General features: G+C 52.3%; 1 protein-coding gene across 1 annotated transcript in view; it reads left to right on the forward strand.

The window, feature by feature from the left end:
* The window catches only part of LOC147889130 (exocyst complex component EXO84B-like), a 100374-nt gene that overhangs the window by 67910 nt on the left and 11458 nt on the right, over nt 1-21006 (forward strand). The gene's annotated exons all lie outside the window — the stretch shown is intronic.

Consider the following 21006-nt stretch of genomic DNA (forward strand, 5'->3'; position numbering starts at 1 on the left):
AACGAGCAACATATACAGGTGAATGGCAGCGCATTTTTGGGTAGATATAAGCAGGAAATGATGCATCAAATCTGAAGTGAAAGGCCGGCTATCCAGCTACAAATTCAACCAGCAGATAGGCGGCAAGTTTAGACAGATTTCCCCTTATGATAAACGTGTGCTGGTGCAGGCAGAAATGGCAACATTGCAGCAGCAATTCTTCACAATGGGGCGGCAACAGCTCCTGGATAGGTGTGGGTAGGAACTAGAAAAACAGCAAGGAGGCAAGATCTGGGAGAGGTATAGAAAATAAATAGGAGTGGCCAAGCTCTGATATCATGTTAAAATAACATGGAGAGAGGGAGAGAGATTCTTCTTCAGGGCTGTACTTCTTGCCCCTCACAAGGGCAAATGCTCTGGCTGAGATGGGATGACACCTTCCTTTTTTATTGCTTTTTGGGACATGATTGGGAATCATGTTACCTCATCCATGCAAGGTGTTTGAGACTCTGGTTTTAGGCACAATTCACTTACAGAGGGTCTCATCCATCTTATCTTTTTTGTGCTTGCAAAGAAAGGAACTTCTATTAATGCTTGAGAAAAACCCCATACAAATCAGCTGCTAGAATAGGGTTGATGATGGTATATACAAGAAGAAAAACTGGCTGTTCTAGTCCAGCCTGCCGGAAATCCAGCCTAGGGATTATCCGGAGTAGGGGCAAATAGCTAGGGCGGAGCTGTACATCAAGCGGATATCTCCCGCAACAAAGTCATGCCAAGCCAGGCAGAAATGCTTCTGCCTCTTGGCGGTACCTCGTGAGCCTGGGTCTCCACGCTCCCAATAGGCACACAGAGTGAAGATGATGTCCTGCCAAATGTCGACCAGTGTAGCTGCCGGTGGAACCTGTTGCCCTCCCATCACATAACTGCAACGAGCGACCCAGATGTTCCAGTAGTGATGCCGGCCACTGTCTCCCACACACTGTCCTCCGGTGTCGACAACGAGCGGGCGCGGGACGGCGGTACCGCGTCAAGGAACTCCTCCATCCGTAGGACCTGCTCACCATGAATTCTATATGCCAGTGATACCGGATCGATCGAAAAAGCATTGCATCCCTCTGTGAGCCATGCCACCATCCCCCACGTGAAGTCCCTTTGCATCCTCGGTAACCTGGCCACAATCCGAACGCTGCCATCCAAATGCTCTGTGCGGTAGAATAGCTCCACATGCCATGCGGGATCGTCTCTAACTCCCTCTCCGTGCAACGAGCACACCTACCATCAACCCTCATCTGCTCCAACCAAGGGCCGATCGGTAAGCCCCCGTGGGCTACCATCCAAAAGAATTAGGAGAGCTTACGTGGTCAAAGGCTATTAGACCATAGTCGTGGCCAAAATCAGTTGACCACCTCCCTAGGAACCTCCTGTTCTAGCTAATGCCACTCCCCCATTGGGGTCCATGCTGTTGCCTCTAGCTGGATATGTCTGCCAATGTGGGTCGTGTAAGAAAAGAAGGGTATCTCCGACCTCCTGTCTAAGTGTCCCAACCTCTCTAGCCAGTACCACTCTCCGGCATCCCATTGGATGTCCCTAAGAGGCCTGCCCTTCCACAGCCAGAGCCGCCAAACTGCTCCCTCTGGATTGGATAGAACCATGGTCGAATCAATATGCCAATCTTTGCCCAAGCGTCTAGCCACCCTGATCCTCTGCCACTCTATATCCTCCAGGGCTGTCAGCTTCTCCGCCTCTCGCTCTAACTCCGTCTATAGAAGGCCGCCTGGTCCCACCCTGTAGAATCTGCAGCGAATGAAGCCCAAGTTCTCTCTGAAGGGACGGACTCTGAGAGGTACACCCGTCTATGAGAACTGACCGTCCCAGCAGTGAGGGGTCCAGGGGATGCACAATTCCTCCCACCACGACTCCGAGATCGCCAAGTCAATCTCGGCTATGTGTATGCCTGCTCCTCAAAGGTAAGATAGTGATTTGGCTGTGGCCTGTATATCCCTGGGGAGTTGGCTCTAATGCCCAAAGGATCTCGATGGGCCGCTGTCCCACTGTGCCCATTCGATGTGTGTCCTTTGACCGAGCCTTCGGCCGTCTGTGTCTCTGACCTCCGGGTGCCAGATAATAGGCTGCCTCTCAAACTCCTCCCTGCAGGACGGGTTGGCCCAAATGAGTCCTCCTGAAACCTTGTGCCACACCCTGATCAAACTCCTCATGAAGAGGGATCCTCTCCTTGTGAGTGGTGCCTCCCAGAAATCCACTTGTATGCCTGCTGCCACTAACGACCTATCCAGGGGGGTATTCGTGAGAAGTCCCCTTTGTAGGAGGAGCTTCCAGGGCTTTATGCCAGGGGTGAGACCCCAAACCACTAGCTTGCCCAGGAGGGACCGACTCTGCATCTTCAGGTCTATAATGCCCAATCCCCCCTGAGACTGTGGAAGGATCACTGTTTGCCATGCCTCTCTAGCCCTAGTGTTCCGGGTGCCGTCCGAACCCACCCAGAGAAAGTTGTGCACTAGTTGTCTGAGCTGCCCCATGCAACCCCTGTGGAAGCACCAGCAGGATGCAACATACTAAGATGTAGTGAGGAGGACGTTGTTGACCACAAGAGCTCTACCTGCAAGGGAGAGTTTGGTCGAGCTCCAATATAAGAGCTTGCGCCGAACACTCTCTAGTACCAAGGCAATCTGCTGCTCTGTTGTTATATCTAATCCCACCTGATATCCTAGGTATCGCATTGTCTGTCCGCATGGAATCCACCTGAAATCGAGCCCTGCCCCCCCAACTCGAATCTCTTGGACCTCCTCTGTGCCTCTGAAGAAGCCTACGGATTTGGTCCAGTTGATCCGTGCCCCAGAGGCCTCGCAATAAATGGCCAGAGGCCCCCTGACCCTCTCAAGGCTCACCACTGACCCCTCCACAAACAAAGCTGTGTCATCTGCGAACTCTGAGTCCAACAATTCATCCTCCTGTCGAATCGAAAGTTGCATGCCTGAGAGACCAAGAGCCTGGGAGCATAGAAAGTACCCCATGGCCTCTGCTACAAAAAGGAAGAGGAAGGGGGCAAGAGGGCAGCCCGGTCGGCCGGACCGAACATGATAAAGGAAATGCCTCTTCTGTGTAGCCATTGATGGTCACCTGACTAGAGCTCCCTACATAAAATACTCAAAGAAGCCCGACCACCTCATCGTGCCCTCAAGGAAGGACCACTCCACCCTATCATACGCCTTCTCGAAATCCAAGAGAAGGATAGCGAGAGGCTGTGCCTCCTCTCTCGCCCAATTCACCACTGATTCCCAGAAAGTAAAAATATTGTCTAGGATGTTGCGTTCCTGGACAAAACCAGTCTGTGTGTCATGGACAATATCTGGAAGGTGAGGTTACAGCCGTAAACTTAGGGTTTTGGCCAAAACCTTGTGTGCGATGTCCAATAGTGTAATCGGCCTCCACTACCGAATGTCCATCCTATCTCCCCCTTTCAGGAGCAAACAAATCTAGCCGTGACTCAAGGACTGTGGGAGCAAGCCTGTATCCAAAGATCTCCCGGCAAGCCCGTAGGAGTGGAGTGTGGATGTGCTCCCACAGAATAAGCGAAAGAACGTCGGAGTCAAACCATCCTCTCTTGGGCACTTCCGCGGAGGAGGGGTTTGAGGGCTCCCAAAGCTCCTCTTCTGTGAAAGGGGCCTCTAGGCATTTGCTCAGGCGTGGTGAAACCTTTTTTGGAACATGCTCCCACACTTCCTCTCTGTCCACCAAGGAAGCTAGGGTCTCCTCCTTGTCTAGAACAGTTGTCTGTAGAAATCCGTGGTCATCTCTAAAATCTCTAGTGGGTCCGTATGCATCTGACCATCAGCATCTCTCAGCCACTGCAAATATGACCGTGCTGAGCATGACCTGATGACCTAGAAAAACTGCCGGGTCATCCTATCCCCCTGCTCACCCATCTGGTGCGGGAGGAGTGGTATGCGAACTTTGCCCTCCGCACCTCCATGCCCTGTAGAATCAAACGCGCTGCCTCATATCTCTCGCTCAGCCGCTGCGAGCCAAGCTCCTGCTCTCCGAGGCACTCTATGGATGCCCAGTCCCTCCTCAAGGCTCTCTCCCTCTCTTGCAGCAGGGCAAACCTCCTCCTGAGCGCCTAGGACTGAAGCTCTGTACTACTACTCTGAACCACCTCAGCTACCCAAGCTGCCCACCCCACTGGGGATCCTCCCTCTGGTTGCTACCATATCTCTGCAAGGGAATGTTGTACCTCCACCTCCTAAAGTAGGCTATTTGGGATGCGAATCCCTTTCTGGGGGAGATCCAAGCGAGGCTGCTCTACATGAAGAACGATCAGAGAGTGGTCCGACATTGTGGTACTTGCTAGGATGCCAATAGATCCCCCTCTGTGTAACGCCCAATCTCCATCATAGAAAACAGTCTAGGTGCTCCAGCAATCCACCGTGTCTCCTCTTCCCAAAGGAGAACTACGGGCCGCCTTGGGTCCTGGTAAACTCTGCCTCCTGCTAAGGATCTCTACCGCTAATCACAAAAACAAACAGCTCCGAGGTACTCTTCTCTGCTGCAAGCATCTCGGAGAACGAGGTCCGCCTTGTTTTTCCTCCGCAAACTCTAGACCTCCTACAATCCACGAGTCTACATCGGGGAGGCACTCTATCAGTCGTCTCCAAAAGGTCGTCCGGTGCTGTCGACAAGTGGGCGTGTAGACGTTCAGGATCCCTATCCTGAGGCCCCCCACATGAAGGCCCATCCATACCGTCGAGCCTGCAATGAGCTCACCCTGGTCGAAAACCTCAAAGGCCACTGTCTGTGAGGCTGAGATGAAACCCCCCCCCTCTCCTACCAACCACGGGGATCCAGGCCTTGGGTCCTTATCCTAAGGCCCCCCACATGAAGGCCCATCCATACCGCCCTGCTTGCGATGAGCTCGCCTTGGTTGAAAACCTCAAAGGCCACTATCTGTGAGGCTGAGATGCAGACCCCCTTGCTCCTACCGACCGCGGGGATCCAAACCTCGGGTCCCCTACCGGGTAGGAGATGGTGGCGACGCTCAATATCTGCCGGTGTGAACATATGCTCCTGGATCAATAGGAAGTCGATTGATCTTCGTATCACTGCCCGCTGTAGCTCCTGGCAAAGAATCAAGTAATGCGGCTAACTGCACGCGCGATCATGGAGTCCGTGACTATCCAGCTCATGAAGAAAATGATGATGAGAACAAAGCTCGTCTATGTGTGGGAGCTTGCTCTAGGAAACGGGATTTCTGCAGTTTTGCCAAGGGCTTAGAGGGGGATTAGTTTGTGTCTGTGCGCCTACGGACCAAGGTAGCCACCGGCTCAACTCCCACCTTCCAAGCCCATTGCATCATAAATGAAAAATTTGCCCCGAAAGTCTCTGTGCACTTCTGTAGCGTTTAGTATTGCTATGACGGATGAGTCTTCACTTATTTTGGCAGCTGAATCACTCCTACCTCTAGTCCTACACCCAGTCTCTCCGGCATGAAACCGAGCTGGAAGAAGGCCGACGATCCATGGCCAAGCCACAAGTCCAACCCATAGGGCCCCATCCACTCATCCATCATGCGGGATAGCTGCTCCTCTACCATGTTATCAAACATCTCTGGCATCCACCTCTCCTTCCCTGTGGAGGCAAACTCCATTCCCCAAAAGGGATGAGTGTGTGATCCGACCACGCTGAAAGATCCACCCTTACGAGGCTATAGAATCAAAACTGTAAGCTCCAAGGACAAAAAATAGGAATCTGGAATTGCTAAGCAGCTCCAAGGCCCCAGACGCGAGAACTCCTGTGGCAAGGGAAGTCCAGGTCTTAGTTGTTGGTCCGAATCCTACGACTTTGTCCTGCTGCTTCTTGACTCCGGCCGAGGACTTCTGCAGGAGGCCCCCAAAGGAGGGGTTGGGTTAGGGGTCGGACCCTTGCCCTTGCTCGGGGGTCGAGGGCCAGGGGGAGAGTTGGAGGAGGAGGGAGTGGGCCGCTCTGCAGAAGGAGAAGCAGTGGGGGGGTGGGTGATAACCTCAAAAAGGTAAGGCAATGGTTACTGAAGCAGCTCATTGTCTTTCATCTAGCAGACATCTTCATGCTGATGATGCTCATTGTCTTTCATCTAGCAGACATCTTCTAGCAGTGGGGGGGAAGTGGAGGGGGGGTAGAGGGGGATCTGGAGGTCGCCTGGGGGGTGGAGGAGGGTTGGGAAGGGACGAGGGATTCGTAGGGAGGGAGGTTCCGCTGAAGTCAAAGGTGCTTGCTGCTGTTGCGCCACCTCCAACTCCTGATGGGGTTCTTCTAGGGGAGCGTCAGATATCTGCACCTCCAGACCCTGGTGTTGTGGCGGAAATTGACAGTGAGCCTGCTCGACACTCGTGGGATTTAGTGCTGAAAACGAGGTATGTGTTTGTCTCGACTCCATATCCTCCACCGTGAAACCATGGTACCAGGGGATAAGGTAGACCAAGTGTGGCCCCAAGAAGATTGGGCTCTTCTCCACAAGGGACGGTGTGGTGTTTGGGGAGCTCAGCTGGAGCGGGAACACACCCCTTCCATAGATCGTGACCTCCTGGATGTGGGGGCTAAACTCGCCTGCAGCCACTCTCGAATCTGTCTCCTCGAGGGTGTCAAACCAACTATCCGGCCTACCAATGCTCCATCCTGAAGAGTTTGAATTGCGTGCTGAAGCTGCTACTTGTCCGAGGGGGAGAGACAAATCTTCACAGCTCTAGGAGTCGAGGATGCTGCCATGAGAGCTCCTCTGGCCAGCCCCAAAGGTCACCATCAAGACTCTGCTGCCCACCAAACAAACACTAACACTTTGCTGCCAAGAAGAAGAAAAAGTGGGCAAAGAGACCCGCCTGCTGCAGGAGTGCTGCAAACAAGCCGAACTACAAGTGCAACCTAATAAAAACTTGCGCTCTATTCTTGAAGGGACGCCCAAAGTGCGAGGTCAAAATGGAGGTGAGGGTTCTACAGAGAGGTCTGGAGCCTCTCTCGAGACTGCCACGAAGAATGACCTCAATGAGAACCTCTTGTGAGGGACTTATTCTGAAGCCAGGAAACAACCATGGTTGAGCAAAAATGCCCTCTCAAGCCTGCTATAGACTGCAAGAAGAAGGGGTAGATAGCCCGGAGGATGGCCATGAGCGTATCTATAGTATCTGTCCAAATACTAGCCAAAGTGTTAGAGGGATGGACGTGGGATCCGTCCAAGCCCTCTATGAATTTTGCTCTCCAGATATGCCACACTGAAATGCTTGCTAGAATCTCCCAAGAGGAATCCACAGAAGCATCTACCGCTCTGAAGGGTGAGGCTGGAACATCATCTAGAGAGCATGCTCAACTAAGCGTTTCCGAGTGAAGAAAGCCCAGGAAGTGTCATGCCTCTCATGAGGTCCTGAAAGGGAAAGCCAAGCAATTGATTCCTAGGTCATAAAGAAAGGGGAGTAAGCAAAAGTATTGAAGATCCTAGCAATCCCTTTCCATACGATCCTAGCAATCCCTTTCCATATGATCCTTGCCTGTTGATAGCAATGGACAGGACCCGAGGTTGAAGATCCTAGCAATCCCTTTCCATAGGCATGCTGAAGTGATTCCACAGCAGAATCGCAATGAGGATATGTAGAGTTTGCCCCAAACCTAGATCTCCATAGATTAACCGCAATCCTGCCATGAATAGAAAGCCAAAAGAATAGAGTGATTTTTATATTCCCATGGGACTTACAGAGTCTCTTCCGAAACATTCTGTACAAATCAGCAAAAATTTGAAAATTCACCCAATGAGGAGCTCTAGATGGTCTCCAGCCAAGAATAGTTTGGAGCTGCAGCTCCTCCCCGTTTCCACCTCTCTTCCCCCCTCCTCCCCTCTCAGCCCCTCCGCCTCCCCTCATCCCCCCGCCTCCCCTCTCTTCCTCTCAGTCCCCCAGCCCTCTCTCTCAGCCCCCTCACCCACCCCAGTCCCCCCGCCCCTTCTCTCAGTTCTCTTGCCCCCCCCCCCACCCCCCCCCGCCTGTTAGAAATGACCCAACAGAGGGTACGCATAGCGGAAGACTTATAGTAGTGCCCAGGAGCTCACACAGTGTGCGGTGTGGGGTGTGGAATCACAAACTTCTTTACTTATGTGCATACAATAGGTGTGCAGACTCATCAATAGACAATGAACCAACCAGATAGAGAAACCACCAAAATATATATATTTCCGTCCAAAACTATGGACACAATACACGAGAGACAGATCCAGAGTCCCACCAATGGTGTGGTCCTCTGATCTTACCACAAGGTCCTTCTCCTATCAGCTGGCTATCTCTAGACTCGAGCCCGCGTGCTCCACCTGGAGCTTCTGTAGACTTTCCATCCTTTGACCTCAGCTCCTTGCTGCCCTAGAAGACAGCCAAGGTCTCAGCCTCACACTTGAGCTAAGTCTGCAGCAACACTGGTACTTTTTCAGCTTCTGGATGTAGGCCCAAGGGTTGTGCTCTGCTGCTCCTTTCTGCTCTGCTGGAAGCTGCACTGCTGGATGCTGCACTGCTGGATGCTGAAATGAGGCAAGAGCCTCTGCATTTATAGGCCCCAAGGCATGGCAAAAATACCGACCAGTCTGTCCCAATCTAGCCGACTGGACAGACCAGGTTGGCTGGCCCAACCGACCTGGTTGGCTCAGCCCAACCAGCCCTTTAAGGGCTCCAAAACCGGGGCCTTTTGCCCCACACTTCTAGGGCCTTTGGCCCTCCAATCAAGGCAGGGTCCCAGCCTATATAAGGCATGCCTACTGCCCACTGACAGCCCCAATTTGGTGCTCCACCAGGCCTGCTGGTTCTGCCCTCTGCCAGGCTCTTCCTAGCCACGTGTCCTGCACCGTACTGTCCCGTACATCTTGCTGTCCTGACCCGCCTGTACCGTGCCATCATCAGGGTCTGTTGCAGGCCCTTTACCTGCCCACGACCCTCGCCATATGGCTTGCCATGCTGACGCCATCTGCAGGTCGCAATCCTGTGAGGTGCTGCCCATGTGGCAGCCCCCTCTCTTTCTTCTCTCTTGGGCACATCCTGCCCTGGGTCTCCCTCCCCCACGCACTCCTCATTTGGGGGCTTACAGATGGGGAGGTGACCTTTCCAACACCGCCCCCAGTAAGCCCCCCCTGCCCCATCTTTCAGCCCACCCGGCCCCCCCCTCAGGCTCCCCTCAGCGGCCCCGCCACCTCTTCCTGCCGCCCCCTCAATCCCTCCCCCCCCCGGCCACCTTTTCCTGGCCCTCACCTTCGCTTCCCACCCTTTTTCAGCCCATTCGCCCCCCCCCCCCCCGGCTCCTCTTCCTGCCCCTGCCTCTCTTCTCAGCCCATCCCGTTTTCTCTTTTCAGCCCCCTTGCCCTTCTTCTTCCTTTTCTTCCCTTTTCTTTCCTCCTCTCAGCCCTCTAGAGATGGATAGAGATCCCTTTCTCAGTTTGGGTCAGCCTCTTGCCTTTGATTGACGAATGGTGCAACAATCAATCCCAAACCGCTTCTACCGGTCGCAAGAACGTGCATGTTTTCAAAAGATGAGTTGCTGCAGCTTCAAAAAGATGTGGAATTGGAGTCTTCCATCACCTTCTTTGTTGGACATTCCTGGCTATCTGTATAGACGGTACCAGGTGGATTTTTACTTCTGCCCATCTCCCTCTCCTCTTATGGCCGCTATTCTAAAAGCTTGAAACAGCTTCAAAAATACTCTACGGAGAGTTCTTTCCACTTCTCTAGAAGAGATAGATAGGCATCCTATCATGTGAATGATAGCATACTTGATGAGCATGGCAGACCACTTGGCAAGTCTCATTATATGATGTGGTCCAGATGGGAGAGAGGCCCTGCCTCCTCTATAGGATCCTCTTTCAAAAAGCTTCCATAGGATAGTAAACGGCCACCTCAGAGGAAGTACAAGGAGGATTCAACAAATTGATGCAGCATTACTTGAGGATTGGGTGGATACATATGACAAGCTTGTTGGTTTTTCTACTTGGATGGGGACTTTCACGAGGACAGGCATTCCGCTTCAGGTCATGGTAGACCACTTGGCAAGTCCCATTATATGTAGTGGTCCAGATGAGAGAGAGGCCCTGCCTCCTCTTTAGGATCTTGGAAAGCTTTCAAAAAGCTTCCAGAGGATCGTAAACAGCCACTTCAGAGGAAGTGCAGGGAGGATTCAATAGATTGATGCAGCCTTACTTGAGGATTGGGTGGATATAGATGATAGGAGTGTTACATGTTCTACTTGAATGGGGACTTTCACGAGAATGGGCATTCCACTTTAGGTCATAACCTTTCAAGGAACACATGAGGATGCCTTCAGTCAAGTGGTAGGTTGTGTAGATCTTCAAATGATATCCTCTTGGGCATTCCCTTTCATCCTGTCAGAATCATAGGTTAGGTGGAGCATGGCAAGAATTCAGAGTGACACCTAGATTCAAACCCACTTCTTACTCTCTTGGGTTCATGGAGGATTGGCTGTATGGAGGCATCCCCATTAAGTTTTTGCAGTGGGATCCTGGTGAGTGGGAATGGATTGGTGTTGGAAATAGGAGAGGAGTTTCTCCTTCTTTTGTTATACTGTAAGTAATTCCAGGAAGTTTCCGATCCATTGTAGAGGCTAGATGTCCTCTAAAGCCCCTCATTGTGAGAACTTTCATAATTTTGCTAACTTGTTGAGACTCTTTTGGAGGAGACTCTAAAAATCCCTCAGGAATAGAAAAATCACTCTATTCTTTTGGGTATCTATTCATGGAAGGATTGCAATGAACCTGTGGAGGTTTAAGTCCAGGGCATACTCTACTTTTCCTTGTTTTGTAGGTCTACCAAGGAATCGGTTCATCATTGCTTATAGGACTGCAAACAGGTGAGGAAGGAGATTGCTAGGATCTTCAGTACCTTTGTTCCTTCTCGCTTCTATATGACCTGGGGCTCAATGGCTTGGCTTTCTCTTTTGGGGCCTCAGGTCTTCTGTGAGAGGCAGGATTCTTCTTGGGCTATCTCAGCTCAATGACATTTAGTTTTGTATTGCTCTCTGAATGATTTTCCCTTGTCCCCTTTCAGATCAGTGCATGCTTTTGTAGATACCTCTTGGGAGATACTGGTGAGTATTGCATCGTGGCATATCTAGAGCTAGATGCACAGAGGCATTGGATGGATCTCAGATCCATCCCTCTCACACCATGGCCAGTATTTGGACTGATACATACATACTTTTGATGGCCACTCGGGTGACCATGCAGGGTTCCTCTTGGGATAGCTTTGCTAGGAGAGATATTTTCCTTAGGGAATGGAGAGGCTCTCCCTTCTTCTCAGAGTATATAGTAGGATTGAGGTGGTGCTTTCAACCTCTTCCTTGCTTTCTTTCCAGTTTGTACTGAGGTTTTTTGCTGACCTGTTTTGGGTGGCCTTTTTGTTCATGCCATGCATGATATACTTCCACTTCGAGCTTGCTCTTGCGGGTTTTTTTCATACTTAATAGAAGTCTTTTTCTTGAAAAAAGAAAAAAACAAGTTAATTCATGGTCTGCATTATTCACAAGATGATGTGCCACTCCCACTTATTGCGAGAGTCAGAGTTGCATATTGCAAGCAATCTTGTCTTTCATGCTCACATGAAGCACACTGAAAATCATCATCATTATATTAGGGGTTGTATTGAGGATGGTTTCATCGACCTTATCTATTGTCCATCTACGGACGATGTGGCAGATGCCTTTACCAAGGGCCTTATCTTTTTACATCATCGAGAAGGCTTGGGGATGCGAGACATACAAACAATGTCAATCCCTTATGAATGAATTTGTGCAACCATGGTACTTTAGGTACCTCAGGTGCTACTAAGACATTTCAAGTACTTCAGCCATACCATTGGGCGGGTATTTGTAGGAATATTACAATGGTATGGTTATGTAGGCTAGACTTAGTGTAGTTATCTTGTCCATGTTCTTTTTCATATATGGGTTTCATATATAACCCATGTTGTACTTTCATTTGTGGAACTACTCTTTTTTTTTTCCAATAAAAAGGAGACTTCTATTAATGCTTGAGACACCATACAAATTAGCTTCCAAAAGGAGCTAAGGATGGTAAGTACAAAGAGAAAAAACTGGCTGTCAAAAGAGAACCATCCTGTTTCAAGAGATCCCAGCTCACTACCTAGAGTGTAAGAGATTACAAAGATATGGTGTTGTAGGCATAAAGTCAACCCTATGGTTGACCAGTAGTACTTGGGTACTATATATACCAAGTACTTGTATTGTTTCATTTGAACATTTCTATTGGAGCTTTCTTGTGTGCACTCTTGCTCACTTGTATTCACAACCTGTCTCCACTTTGTTCCTACATTTGGTATCAGAGCGCTTCCATCTTTGGAGCCCATTTCCGCGCTTGCTTCCAGACTCCCGCAAGCTTGGTGCTCTAGTGCGTGTTCCTGGTTCTCACATTCAGCTCTCCAGCTTTCGTTTGAGGTAGCTCCAACAGTCCAGCGGCTGTTTTTTGACCTTTTGAGGTCCGATTTCGATGTTTTTCGAAATTTCCGAGCTGCCCGCATACAAACAAGCCTGTCCCGCACCATTTTAGGCGGGGGAAATTTTTTTCTTTTGTTTTGTCCGTACAGTCCGTACGAATCTGTCTGTACAGTGGGAGTCTGTACGACTTGTTGGAACCTGATTTCGAGTCCGTACGACTTGTTAGAAGGCGATTCGAGCAATTTTTGGCTGTTTTTCGGCGTTTTTGCTCAGATCTGGACTCTTTTCAGCTCCAGCCTCTCCTAGGTGTGTTCCAGCAGCTCCAGGCTCTTCTCTACACGTGTATTGTATTCAGAAGTACTCCCGACAGCTTCATTCAGCTCCAAACAGCTCACTTCAGCTCCTTTGTCATCTCCAGTGTGCCCACATAGTCAGTGGACTGTTTTGCAGGTGTTTCGGGTCAAGGTGCACTTTCAGTAAGTGTTTTGAGCTATGTATTTCGCTTCGGGACTGTTTTTGCAGCACAAGGTAAAATCACCTCAAAATATGCGGGTCAGATGCAGCTCCTACTTCAATGAAGAGAGAAGTAGAACAACTCTGCATTGTTGGGTGCTTTTGCAGTTACTTTACAGTTGTGGATGCCTTTGAGCTCCGTTGGATGCATTTGAGCACTCGTGAGGGCGTTATTTTAGATTTGGGTTGTGCATTTTCAGTTTGGGATTGCACTTCAGATTGCAGCAGAGTGCAGTGATTGGTTGATGCCATTTTTGCAATGATTGCATTGTGCAGTCAGTGGCATTTCAGAGCAGCTAGTCGTACTTTGCATTTGCAGCCAGTATTAGTTTGGGATTTGCAGGCACATGTGCAGCCAGTTGCACTTTCGGGACTTGCAGTTCTTTTTGCAGGTACATTTGCAGCTTGTGGGTATCCCATTTTGCATCATGTCGACTCTTTCAGACAGTTTTGGCAATTTGTCCGAGGGTGGCAAGCTGGATGGACCAAACTATGCCTTGTGGTCATTCATGCTTAAGAACATCTTGGTTGGTAAGGGCTTGTGGGATATTGTTAGTGGGGATGAGGCGAGGCCAGCAGGCTCATCTACATCCAGCACAGCTTCTTCGGGTCAGACTACAGGCAGACAGCAGACTGCTACAGTCCCTCCTGCTAGTCCCATAGCATCGACGGAGGAGCAGAAGAAGTTTGACCGCCGCAGTGCCCAAGCGATGTTTTTGATTGCCACAAATGTAAAGAGGCACATTATGACGACTATCAAGTCATGCAAGGATGCAAAGGCAGCATGGGAAGGATTGGCAAACATGTATCATGTTTGGAGGCATTATCAATGTTGTGAGGCCACTAAAGATGTTGATGCAGCCCCGAGTGATACAGCAGAGAAATCTATTCCACGTTGGGCAAGGTTGACCATTCAAGATGCTAAGGATCAGCCTACTTTGGGGAAAACCAAGGCCAGCACTCGGAAAAATCAGAAAAAGGTCAATTTTGCTTTGATGACCTCAGTGATGGAAGCTGAAAATGAGCCTCAGAGCTTCAAGGATGCTCAGCATAATCCGGCATGGTAGAAAGCTATGGAACTTGAGATTAAATCCATTGAGAAGAATGCCACATGGGACTTGGTTGATGCGCCCATTGGGAAAAATGTGGTTGGCACGAAATGGATTTATGAGGTGAAATACCATTCAGATGGCACAGTTGAGAAATACAAAGCCCGTTTGGTTGCCAAGGGGTATGCACAAGAGGAGGGGATAGATTATGAGGAGACTTTTACTCCAGTGGCCAAGATGACCACCATTCATTCTGTCATCTCTCTTGCTACGTTTTATGGTTGGTCAGTGTACCAGATGGATGTCAAGACCGCTTTCCTCAATGGAGATCTTAAAGAGGAGGTCTATGTACATCAGCCCCAAGGTTTTGAGGTGAAGGGACAAGATCGCAAGGTATGCAAGCTCAGGAAGGCTCTATATGGGCTGAAGCAAGCACCTCGTGCGTGGTATCAGGAGATACATCAGTTTTTGCTGTCCCAGGGCTTCGTAAACACTCATACAGAGCCAAATCTGTATGTTCTGCAGCAAAAATCAGAATTGGTCATGTTGGTACTATATGTGGATGACATCATACTCACTGGCAGTGATTTGCAGCAAATTACAGCAGTGCAGTCTGCTTTATGTCATAACTTTGACATGATAGATTTGGGCCTATTGCACTATTGTCTTGGCAGACCCATGGTGGGATTTCTATGTCATAGACAAAGTATTCGAAGGGGTTGTTGCAGAAATTTGAAATGGAGAACTATAAGCCTGTGGCTACTCCATTGGAAAAGGGAGTCGGGACTTAAGCTGAGTAAGCATGATACTGCTAAAAAGTTTGATGGCACTTGTACAGGCAGTTGGTTGGCAGTTTGATATATCTATGCTCCACACGGCCTGATATTGCCTACGCCACAGGGCTTTTGAGCCAATTCATGCATTGTCCCACGATCACACATTGGAATGCAGCATAGAGGGTTCTCAGATATGTCCATGGCACTCTCTCTCTTGGCTTGCATTATGCTTTAGATTGTGATCTAAAGTTGAGTGGTCTCACCGATTCAGATTGGTCAGGGGACATTGACGACAGACGGTCCACTACCAACTATTGCTTCTCATTGGGTTCAGCCTGTATCTCATGGCTCAGTAAGAAGCAAGAGCGAGTCTCTCTTTCCTTCAGTGAAGCAAAGTATAAAGCTGCAAATTCAGCCACTACGGAGTTAATGTGGTTAAGGAAGCTTTTGCATGACTTGCATCATACACAGGATGGCGAAGCAAACTCTATCTTCTGTGACAGCCAGAGTTGCATTGCCATAGCCAACAATCCTGTCTTTCATGCTCGCATGAAACACATTGAAAATCATTATCATTATGTACAGGATTGTATTTTTAATGGCTTCATTGATCTCATCTACTGAGGATGATTCACAATGACATTCTTTTCATGTACTCCCATAGGTTGCATATCCATCTGGATGAATTTGTGCAACCATGGTACTTTAGGTACTGCAGGGTAGAGATGTTTCCAGGGTACTTTCAGCCATATCTTTGAGAGGGGATTAGTAAGAGATTACAAAGATATGGTGTTGTAAGCATAAAGTCAATCCTAGCCACCGCGTGCATATCGATGGCAACAACCTGCTCCTGCGAGCCCTCCTCCCTCCCTCCGTAGCCTCTACCTCCCTACCCTCCTCCGCCTCCCTCCCTCGCCCTCGCCCCCCCTCGCCCTCGCCTTACCCCCCTCGCCCTCACCGCACACCCCTCACCCCTCGCCTCGCCCGCCACCACGCCCCCGCCCCCTCACCCCTCCGCTCCTCGCCCCTCACCTCGCCCCTCGCCCCTCCACCCGCCCCTCGCCTCGCCCCTCCGCCTCACCTCGCCCCTCGTCACGCCCTCGCCCCTCGCCCCCCCTCCGCCCTTCGCCCCCCCGTCCCTCCGCCTCGCCCCTCGCCCCTCGCCCCTCACCCCCCGCCCTCCGCCCTCGCCCCTCCGCCCTCCGCCCTCGCCCTCGTCGTCCTCCCCGCTCCGCCCTCCGTTCTCGCCTCCGCCGCCGCCCCTCTCCCTCGCCTCCGACCTCCGCCCTCTGCTCTCGCCTCCGACCTCCGCCCTCTGCTCTCGCCTCCGACCTCTGACCTCCGCCACCTTCCGCCTTCCGCCCTCCGCCCCCGCCATCGCCTTCGCTTCCTCCACCCGCCTCGCTTCGCCTCGCCTCATCCTCCTCCGTCACACCCAGGCTCCATCCTTCGTCTATCTCCCCCCCTTTTTGGTGGCAGCCTCTTCTTCATCGGAGGTCTCGCAGTTTGTCTTGGCGGTATGGCGGCTCCCTGCCCGGAACCGGAGGCCCTGCCGGACCCTCCCTCTCCTGATGCCTACCGCGTGATCTTGACAGAGCAACAGTCGTCTCGGGTACAACAGGTTGCCAATGACTTTTCCCTCACTTCCGTCTATGGCAGAGTCATTGGACACTCTCCCTCCAGATCAGCCATCAGGGACTGGCTCCAGTCCACTCTTATGCTAGAGGACAGCCACATCGAGGAGGTGGCCCTTATGGGAAGGGGCACCTCCGTCCCCTCCCCCCCCCTCCGGGCAGCCACGTCAGGAGGAGCAGAGGCAGCCGGAGTCTGGTCCAGAGGTGGTTGGCGGCTGGACCGAGGTCAGAAGGAAAAGAGGAAAGAATAAGAAGATTTCTGACAAAGGCAAGGAGGCAGAGGTTACCCAACTTGCAGCAGCACCTCAGAGACCTGATAGGCAACCGCCCCAGGGTCCTCGGAGAGCTTCTTCTTCGTCTGTAGCCCGCCCTCCGCAGCCTCAGGTCCCCCTCTCTTCCGATCCCCAGCTCCCTTCCACTCAACCCCAGCCCCTTCCCGAGCCGCAGCCCCCTCTTCCCGACTCGGAGCATCAGCCCCCGTCTCTTCCTCTTCAGCCCCCTCCTCTTCCTCTTCAGCCCCAGTCCCAGCTCCAGCCCCATCCCCCCTCCCCCGCCCCTCTCAGCTCTTCTGCAATGTCAGCTGCTCCGGTGGTTCCTCAGCCGCGGGCAGCCCCCACTCCCCCTCCTCCGCCCCCCCCGCTCGTCGCTTCCGTGGAGTCTGAGTTGCCTACCCCTCAGCCTCCTTCCCCTTCCCCACCCCAGGCAGGGCATCCCGAGTCTGCACCACCCCTGGAGCAGTCTTCTCTGTCTGCTAGCCGACCCCCTCAGTTGCAGACTCTGGCGGGCCTCAGCTTCAGGAGAGAGAGCTTCCTCGCGACTTCTACAGATGCTCGAGAAAGCGTTTGTCCATGGCACCAAAGGCCTCACGCCTTTGCTAAAAGTTTTGAAGAACGGGCAGGATGACCCCGCCTCCCCCTCCAAACCCTCACAAAAGCGTCAGCGCCTTCATTCCGAAATTTCAGCTTCTTTATCGACCTCAGCCGCGAGCAGACAGTTGTTCGCAGCCTACCAGTCCTCATCATGAGCTTACACCTTGTCTCCTGGAACGTGAACGGGTTTCATTCTTCTGGCACCCATGGTCCTAGGAAGCTCATCTTGAGACAGGAACTTCAGCCAGCAGTGATTGGTCGCTTGGATATACTCCTTCTCCAGGAGCATAAGCTTTCAGTGGCTCATTCCCGTAGCTGCGGGAAGATCCTTCCTGGACGCTCTCACACTTATTGGGAGCCCTCGATCGGTGCACAAGGGAGGAATGGCGGTGTCTGCACTTCCGTTTGCGAGTCGTTTGCCCAGGGAGTTTTTGGTCATGGTACGTTGATCCCAGGCCGTGCACTTTGGGTTGGCCTAGAGTTGGAGGGCTCCAAAATAGGAATCCTCAACATCTATGCACCCACAGACCTCCGATGCAGAGCCACTTTCTGGAGGACACTCACAGAGATTCTCCCAGACATGGATTCGTGGATTGTTGGAGGTGACTTCAACAATCTGGAGACTTTGGAGGACCAACAGGGTAGAGGACCAGAGTTTACAGGTATAGCTCAGGCAGAGCAGTCCGCTTGGGACTCCTTTATCTTCGCGACAGGAGGTAGGTACAGCTGGAGAGACCCGTCCTTCCGCCGATGGCACGGGAGCTTGGACTTCTCGTGGGGCTTCCGCAGGGAAGGAGGCAGACTTCTGGAGAGACTGGACAGATTTTATGTCAGTGATTGGGCCATCAGCAGAGGTGGTCAGGTGGGTATAGTGCCAGGGACGACACTCTCCGACCACGCGCCTGTGCTCTTATCACTAGACTCGGCAGCTCAGTCCCTTCCTCCCCGTTCGTGCAGGATTCCTGATTCCATCTTCTCTAGGGAGGAGGTGCGCAGTAGTATCGGTAGCCTTTGGGACAGAGATTGGGACGAGTGCGTGGATCTAGTAGAGTCGGTGGCGCAGGCTTTGCAGGAGTCCAGCCAGATTTGCCAGCTCGCATCCCTTCAGGTTCGCCAGGAGTGGTGGGGCAGAGAGAGAGCTCTTCGTAGGGACCTCGCCTCCATTCAATGACTCCAGCAGGCAGCTCCGAGTTCGGAGGAGCTTCGGATCCAAGCCCTTCGAGCCAGAGCCCTTCTTGAGGAGACTCTCCAGCGTCGCTTAGAGTTTTCTTATCACGCCTCCCTCTCCTACTGGGCTCGGAAGGGCGACCGGATGAGCAAAGAGTTCTTCAGGACGCATGGCCAGAGGGCAGCAGGTGATCAGCTCCGGAGTCTTAGGACAGTGGAAGGGCACATCGTTACTGATCCGGAAGAGGTCTTGGGGTTGGCTACCGACTTCTACAGGACTCTTTTCCAGCAGGAGCATCTTGCCCCCCGTACTAGACGTTCCCGCGAGGAGGTGTGGAGGCACATTCCAGCCCTTGTTCAGCCCAGCATGCAGACGACGTTGATGGCACTGTTCACTACTGTCGAGATGCAGGAGGCCTTGATGGCCATCGATGGGTAGAAATGCCCTGGCGAGGATGGGCTCTCTCGTGCTTTCTTCACCTCTTTCTGGGATCAAATCCATCAGCCCCTCCTTGCAGCCCTCCAGAGGATTTTCAGCAGCGGACATATGCCAGAGAGCCTCTCTTCGGGTTTGATTTGCCTCATCCCGAAGGGAGGAGACCGACAGGAGATCCGTCAGTGGCGCTCGATCACTCTCCTCACCACTGCCTACAAAATCCTTGCCAAGATGATCAGCGCCAGAGTTCGGCCACTACTTCCTGACCTCATTCATGACACTCAGACAGGCTTTGTCCAGGATCGCAGTATCCTGGATAATGTCTTTACCTTCTCAGAGGCGACGGAGTGGGCTCAGCACAGTGGGTCGTACCTTGCCATCCTACTTCTCGACTTTGAGAAGGCCTACGATCGAGTGGACTGGTCCTTCCTGGAGGGTACTTTGGAGAGACTAGGATTCCCAGTAGGATGGATTCAGGGTATCTCAGCGTTATACAGGACAGCTTCTAGCAGGGTCATCATCGGCGGCAGGATGGGAGAGTGATTTCGATTGGAGAGATCAGTGCGTCAGGGTTGCCCCCTCGCTCCTTACCTGTTTCTCTTCTTCGCCGAGGCGATGACATACTACCTTCGGGCGAGGTCGACTAGGATCCGAGGTGTTCGCCTTCCCATCAGGGAGGACACGGAGCTCCTGGACTCGGAGTATGCAGATGACACAGCGCTGTACGTTCAGGATGATGAGATGATGCTGGAGAGGGTGAGGCTGGCCTTAGAGGTCTTCTGCTCGGCAGCCGGTGCGAAAATCAACTGGAACAAATCAGTTGGTTTTCTCACAAACCCTGGGGCATGCTCACAGTGGGGGAGGTTTTTGGGTTTCAGATGGATCCCACGGGGACAGACAGCTAGATATCTCGGCTTTCAGGTCGGCCTGGACATCACGCCAGCTCAGCAGTTTCTCCCGGTGCTAGATTCCATTCGACTGAAGCTGGCTTTTTGGAGCACTGCTAAGCTCTCTCTTGCAGGTCGTGCTCTTGTAGTCAACCAGGTTCTCCTGGCCACGGCCTGGTATGTGGCCTCTTGTTGGTGCTTCTCGAGATCCAGCATAGCACAGCTCAAGAGGATGGTCCGGACTTTCCTGTGGTCTGAGGGGGATGGCCTCAGAGATACCAGAGCCAGGGTAGCCTGGCAGACAGCCATTCTTCCGCAGGCTGAGGGTGGCTTGGGGGTCATTGATCCTGAGCTTCAGAGTCAGGCCCTGCTGGGCAAGTTAGTTATCCGCGGTTTGACCCCGGGGGGGCAGACGTGGAAGATGTTACTTCAGCAGGGGATCAGTTCTTGCGTCCCGCGCCGAGGTGGAGAGTGGCTACCATTCCTCCGGTGGATCTTCACCTCTGCACCGCTTACTCACCCCCGCTCCCCGCTCATTCGTAGCCTTCTCATGGTTTGGAGGCGACTCTGTCTTAGTCTCCTCCAGTCCCCTCCTAGCTGTCAGGAGGAGATCGACCGCCAGCCGCTCATCTGGAACGATCAGGTCAGAGATACCTTGGGCCTTCAACTGGGGGAGAGGTCACATATCCTGTGGGACGGTTGGATGCGGGGGCCAGCCCGGTCCCTTCGAGTGTGGAGGGACACTTACAGACACTTGGAGACCGTTGCTCTAGCAGCCGCAGCTGAAGGTGTCCGTGGAGCTCAGGCGAGATGCACAGAGATAGACGGAGCGATTTCTGCGGGTTGGTTGGTTCCACCCGAGTTTCAGATCCTCATGCCTGGTGATGACCGTTGGCTTGGACAGCTCACCCCCCGTGGCATCCCACTGGTGGTTGCAGGCCGGATGGACAACACCTCTGTTTCCTTCTTCGTGGTTTTGGGGGACGGCCGACTCAGGAGAGAGGGTGTGCTCATCGACCCCCTTCTCCCGTGGCAGAGGGTTCGGGTCGTAGGCCTCGTGGGGAAGGTTTGGCGGATCGATCCTAGTATAGAGCAAGATCAGCTGCAGTTATGGCGACTCTGGCTTTGGGAGGGGCGGGCCTTGTCAGAGCTTGATTGGGACCCAGGTGAGTGGAGATGGCCAGAGGTTGTGGCAGGCCAGGGGCTGACCCCTTTCTTC

Source organism: Dipteris shenzhenensis, chromosome 20 (assembly GCF_047967505.1).
Source record: "Dipteris shenzhenensis isolate YYH24624 ecotype China chromosome 20, Dip_SZ_1.0, whole genome shotgun sequence".
NCBI lineage: Eukaryota > Viridiplantae > Streptophyta > Polypodiopsida > Gleicheniales > Dipteridaceae > Dipteris > Dipteris shenzhenensis.